This window comes from Hylaeus anthracinus, unplaced genomic scaffold (assembly GCF_026225885.1).
Source record: "Hylaeus anthracinus isolate JK02 unplaced genomic scaffold, UHH_iyHylAnth1.0_haploid 11994, whole genome shotgun sequence".
NCBI classification, from domain to species: Eukaryota; Metazoa; Arthropoda; class Insecta; order Hymenoptera; family Colletidae; genus Hylaeus; species Hylaeus anthracinus.
This window is the reverse complement of record NW_026534341.1, coordinates 14,586,367-14,592,366: the sequence shown is the minus strand read 5'-3', so window position 1 is coordinate 14,592,366 and position 6,000 is coordinate 14,586,367. Positions and strand designations below refer to the sequence as shown.

General features: G+C 39.9%; 1 protein-coding gene across 4 annotated transcripts in view; it reads left to right on the top strand.

Annotated features, from left to right (window-relative positions):
- Positions 1–6,000, top strand: part of LOC128888581 (slit homolog 3 protein) — a 362,389-nt gene that overhangs the window by 116,329 nt on the left and 240,060 nt on the right. The gene's annotated exons all lie outside the window — the stretch shown is intronic.

Below are 6,000 nucleotides of genomic sequence, written 5' to 3'. Positions count from 1 at the left end.
CCCATGTAACTTTACACACGCCCAGAGGACACTACAAAACTACTCCTCAAGGAGTTTAATTCCAATCGGTTGCAAACTTCCATGTTTTTGAACCGTTTAAAAGTTTGTCCGCTAAGTTTTGCGCGTTAGTGTAGTAAGTGACTACTTGCATACTTAGTTGTTTCTAAAAACCACATTCCTAATTGTAATTTCAATTTATTTCACATTTATTTTAACATTTGTTTCAAATACTATAGGTAATATATATACACTCATGCTATTGCACAAACGATACCGACACAATATCTGCACGTTATTAATTTACAATTAATTTGGGTTTCTCAATTTCAAGTTTATTACAATCGTGTCGAACGATTTCGCCCCGCCAACATATAAATTTAATTCAACGAATAAATAACGACCAACGAAGCATGATTCGGACTCAATTATGTACAGTCGATTGCGAAATTCTACGCATAGTTTGCCCAGCACAAGATTATTCACTGTAATATCGAGAATGTGCTGATCGAATTCAACTGAATGCGTACACCTATTGATTTAGGTATACGCTTAGTTCGCGATAAATTATTCATCGATTCTACTATTCGCAGACTTCGTAATGGAGGAAGAACATCATTCGATTTGTACGTCGGATCACTACTAAAAAGTAGTTGAAAAAGTTTATGCAAGTTTATTTGCAAAGTGTCAATACATGTTACATAAAAGCTTGCAAGTCCCACGAGGTTGTTTATTTAAGAATATTAACAAACGAAGGAATTAATACTTTATTAATACAAAGTTTATCGTCGTCAAGGATTTTCTTAAGGGGGGCACAATCAACTGTTCTTTACTAAGTGAGTTTGACATTTTTCGGTACATTTTTCTCAGCTATGCCTTATCCGATCGTACCTAACTTTTTTTTAGACTGTTCTACAAAGTCTAAACTACAAAACAGCGATGAGTTGTTTTTCAATAAATAGTTTCTAAAAAACAGGTCGACATTGAAAAACAATTTGGTGTGTTTTTTTCTTCCGCTTTTTTGTTTTGAATTTTTTTGTTAACTAAATACAATTTTGACAAACCCCCTTCACTGTTTTGTAGGTAAGACGATTCTGCGTTAAACAAAAGAAATCTGAACTCAATAGATCAACTGTAGCCTGAGTAATTGGTACCGAAATACCAAAAAATACGATTTTTCAGGAAGGCCTCTCCAACACCAATAGAAAAAATACCAATTATTTATTCCTACAATATGTGCGTAATAATCTATTTAGTTGTTGTTCTTAGTAGCGATTCCGAGCACTCAGTCTCAGTGAACCATTGTATCAGTGGACCATTGTGACAGCTCATACGGGCAGGCGTTACGTGAGAGAAAGCGAGAGGCCGACTTCCTGCGCAAAGCTTAGGAATCTTCCTATCCCTACCTTCATTAAATTTATGAATTCTAGGTTTCGGGCTCCTAGGATTCTCTCTCTGGAATCCTCTAGTGCCCTACATCTTGCAATTCCATGCAGGCAAGTTTCTTTCACCACCCCGCATCTAGCAGGATCGACCGCAGTCCCACTCTGGCCAGGTACTATGCTTTCCTAGATGGTTGACGAGGCAGCTTAATTGGCTGTCGCGTAACGACGAAACCTCTACCTGCACGCATTTTCGGTATCGACCGAGGCAAAAGCTACCGCGTGATGGAGCACGTGAAAAAGATAGAGCGAGAGAGCAATAGTAACCGTTGACGTAAGGTTAACCCTTGGACACCGGACGATCGCACAAAGAACGGAACCAGGTCACTATTTAGCCATCAGAATACAACAATATAGCGTGACTGCCCAAAAAAGAGGGGAATCATGGGGACGTTTAGGCCAAGCAAGCGTAGTCCTGTTTCCTTAGCCCCCTTGTTCCGTCTACAACGCGATTCAAATACGCGAATCCGCGGGGTTGTAAGGCCCGTTACTACGAGTAGTACGTCGAAAACTCGGAACGTCGCACGCCAAGTTAATTTTGTACGACTCGTTAGATTATTTATGAGGGTTTTGAAGATACTCGTAGAACAGCGTGTGAGATACTAACTTCCGTGATCGACCTCAGGAACCTCCTTAGCGAGAGGGTGGACTTTCCTTTTCTTTCGCTATTTTCCAAAACACACCCATAGGATCCTGTTTTGGTAGGAGGTCCTTGGTGTTGCCAATTACAGAAATCCTTTTAAAGAGAAGAAAGTTGCAACGCCCTTGCATCATTTTGTCCGTGACGTCGATTTTTTCAAGGTCGTCAAATGTCCAAGGCGCGCAAATGTAAATCTAAGTAAAAGATTTACGTGCGGTTCGGCGCGTGCTACCTCGTAATAAGGCAATAAATAACCAAGCAGTAGGAAAATATTTGGTCGACAAATGCTTGACAACCCTACAGTTGGCCGCCACATGGCCAGTGCGCCCCGTGGCCCGAAAGTTCCTGGTATACCCTCTTTTATAACTCTCAAGTAACCACTGGGTCGTCTTACCTGAGAAGAAGAAGAAGAAGAAGTTGAGGGTCGAGATGGTCCGTGAAATCTAGAATGCGCAATACGCAACACCCCTCTAGTTTGGGGGAACTTCGCCAACCATCCAGCAAAGCACAGTACCCTCGAGTGTGCCAGTGCTCTGTGACTAGACCGACCATAACCCTAAGCCTAGTACGTTTCAGCCATACCAGGCCGTTGCCTAGCACACTAGAGGGTTCGTCTAGCATGACTCTAGAGTGTCACATCGTATGCAACCAGAGGGCCCGAAGGCGGCCCTTGGTCCACTGTTTGTTCCATGTTTTTACATGGCCGACTGAGACCCCTAAAGAGCACACAATCGCCCCCTCGGCCCTTAAGGATCCGCGTCTGGCTAGCTCGTGCGCCCTTTCATTGCCCTGGATTCCGGCATGGCCCGGAACCAAGAGAAGATGTACCCTATTGTCAATAGATAATTGGAATAATAAGTTAATATAGTTCCTGGTGAACCATAAGGTAACTACTACGTCAAGTAGCGCCCTCAGCGCGACCACGGTGTCACTGCATATACATGTGTGTTTCCGTCTGTACCCCGTGGCCAGAATCGCTCTGGCACAGGCCCAAATCGCAAACGTTTCTGCTTGAGATGCGAATATGGATAGGCTATGTCGGAACGATAGTTCCATCCTAAGCCCGTCACTCCATACTCTCGCACTTACTTCTGTCCCCGTTTTAGCCCCATCTGTGAACCAGAATAATCCTCCTGGGAATAGTAGTTCTACTGTACTCTCAGCGCATGCTTGTCCCCTTGGGTAGAGTACAGAGTAATTGTGGTGAAAGATGTAGGTTATTGGGCAGCGATCACGTTCCCAGGCTGAGTACTTCGTGGAGGTCTTCCGCCATGTTGAGGATTCTCGCATGTCCTTGCCTGGCCCTGTTTCATCTGTCACTCACTTACAGTCTACAGGCTGTACTTCTGACCTCTGCCATCGCTGTTATGTGAGGCGGTGACAGGTTCAGCAGGGCGCACGGTGCCACCGTTGGGGTGGTCCTAAATGTTGAGGTTTATAATAAAAATGGGCACGTCACCTGTATAGTTTCTTACTCAGTAATGTTTATTATATATAAAATACATAAGTATAAGGTCAATACGTGGTAACAGTTATAAAACCTCTTTGGTCGAGCGCCAGTCTTTTAGTAATAAAAGAAGGACGGAAATAATAGAAGAACCTTAATACTAGTAACGCCATCTGTGACTACAAAAGTTAACTATACAAATTAACATTTGCTTCAACACTAAAAGCATCAGTGATGGCCAACAGCGACAGCCTGAACACCCTGTCATTCATTCATTCATTTATTTAAAGTGCGTAACTTATTATACAAAGTTATTGCACTACTACTTACTTATTACGATCTTATTTCCATTCTTCTTATCATAGTCTTATATGACTCCTGCATTGTGTTAATACTGTTTACAGATCTCTTACTTCTCATCTACTTGAGCCTGCTGGCCCCCCTCTAGCTCGTGTACCTCGGGATTGCTAAGCTCGTAGTGTAGCTATAAACATCGCTACAACCCCTGAGGGGGAACACCCTGTCCAATGTCTTCTTGTTTGTGCCCTATTTTAGCGTAGACTACTAAACAATTGAAGCGTAGCAGAGTTGAGGGATCAAAATGGCATCATGTAGCCATTTCACCATTTCTGGTTTTAGTCCCCATGTCTGTCCGAAAATCCTCCTGCAGGCCCAAAAAGTAGCTGTAGCGTTTTGTGCCTGGCTGGTGATGTGACTCTTCCACGTAAGCCTGCTGTCCAGGGTAAACGTGAGGTATCGGACCTCCCTGAAGAGCTTGAGCTCCACGCTGAGTATTGTAGAAGACCTCAATGCGAGGCTCTTCTTTTTGGTGAATAGTACTAGCTCAGTCTTAGAGGGATTTACCCTCAAGTCCTGAATGAGATACCATCTTTGTACCCGTTCCAGCGCAGTCTGCATTTTGCTTGCGATTCTGCCCGGGTAGAGAGGTATTCTAGAAGATCCCTCACCCTGTTATTTATGTTGAAACTCCCCTATATTGTGTGGCGCGAGTTAGCACCACCAGTTACTTAAAAAAAAAATAATAAAAAAATTTATTTCTTTTTTTCGAAAAATATGTAGTGACCCCCTTAAGGGGGAAGATTACACTCCATGTAATGACTCTAGTGTCGCCACTTTATTCACAAAATCTATATAAAAGTTATTTTGTTATAGTTGAATATACGGATTATGAATGTCAGCAAATAGATCTTACATTAAGTCAATTATTTTTGTAAAAAAATTATGAATCTAGCAATTATTAATAATTATGTTGTCTGGAAAGTCCAAGTCGATTTTGGGGTAGGTGGTACAGATTTGAATATATTGGAATGGTTGAAAACAAATAACATGTATAGGTCTCTTAAAAGGTGGAAATGTTGCGAAGCAAAATGGCACCTATGTAATTCGATAAATATATATCAAAAATTCAAATGTGCCTTTGAATTTTTCTTAAAAATTGGCACAAACTTTCTGGACAACCCATCTAGAATCTAAAAATTATGAAACTATGACATTCACTCGTCCAAGATGGTTTCCTCTATTAAAGAGTTCTGTAAGGCTCAAAATATGCCATTAATATTTATATGGTTCAAATAAATCAGTTTTAAAAAGGCATACGTATTGCCAAAGTGTAGAAATCAATGGAAAGGGCGGATGAGGATAATCGACACAGGAATAATATCATTTGTAAGAGAGAATATTCCATACAACTAGCACAAACCGAATCATAACTTTTGCAGCAGATGTTTTATACGCGTGCAGGATAAATGGTAATTCGAAAGATCTCTGCATCCAGATATCCTGTGTATTATATTCAACCAGTTATCGATATGCTTTGCATTAAACAAAATGCATTACAAACGATTAAAGCGCCAGGGCCGAGCGTAAGAGGAAGTCATATGAATATGGCTCCAGGTGACATATATTACAATTCTGGTCCTGAATCGCAGGGCTTGGGAAATTAAATCCAGAATATATTTACTGGAAAAATGTATAAATTGAATGGTCCGGAAAAATTGTGTATATTCTAGTAATTGTAGATTGGAATAGGCACAATTTTCTAATTATAGAAAGAAAACATTTATCATGTCTAAATTAGAAATTATCAGATTGCAAGCAATATGAAGAAAATTAATAAATTTATGGACATATGTGGAAATGGTTTTTATTACATCTCCTTGTATTGTTTATGTTATATTACTTAAACTATTGAAAAAGAAAAATACAGTAGAAATATTTACCAACTAATGACAAATAAAATTAAAATTTCAAATAAAGAACATGTTCAACATGAACAACAAATTATGAACATTTCTACTCTCAACTAATTTTTAACAAACATTACTATTCATATATACAATTAAAATTAAAAAAAAATATATAAAGAAGCTGACCAACAATGATACTCACGAACAAAATTTAAATTTCGAAGCGAGATACCGCTGCATACCAATACAATTGAAATTTTCAAATAA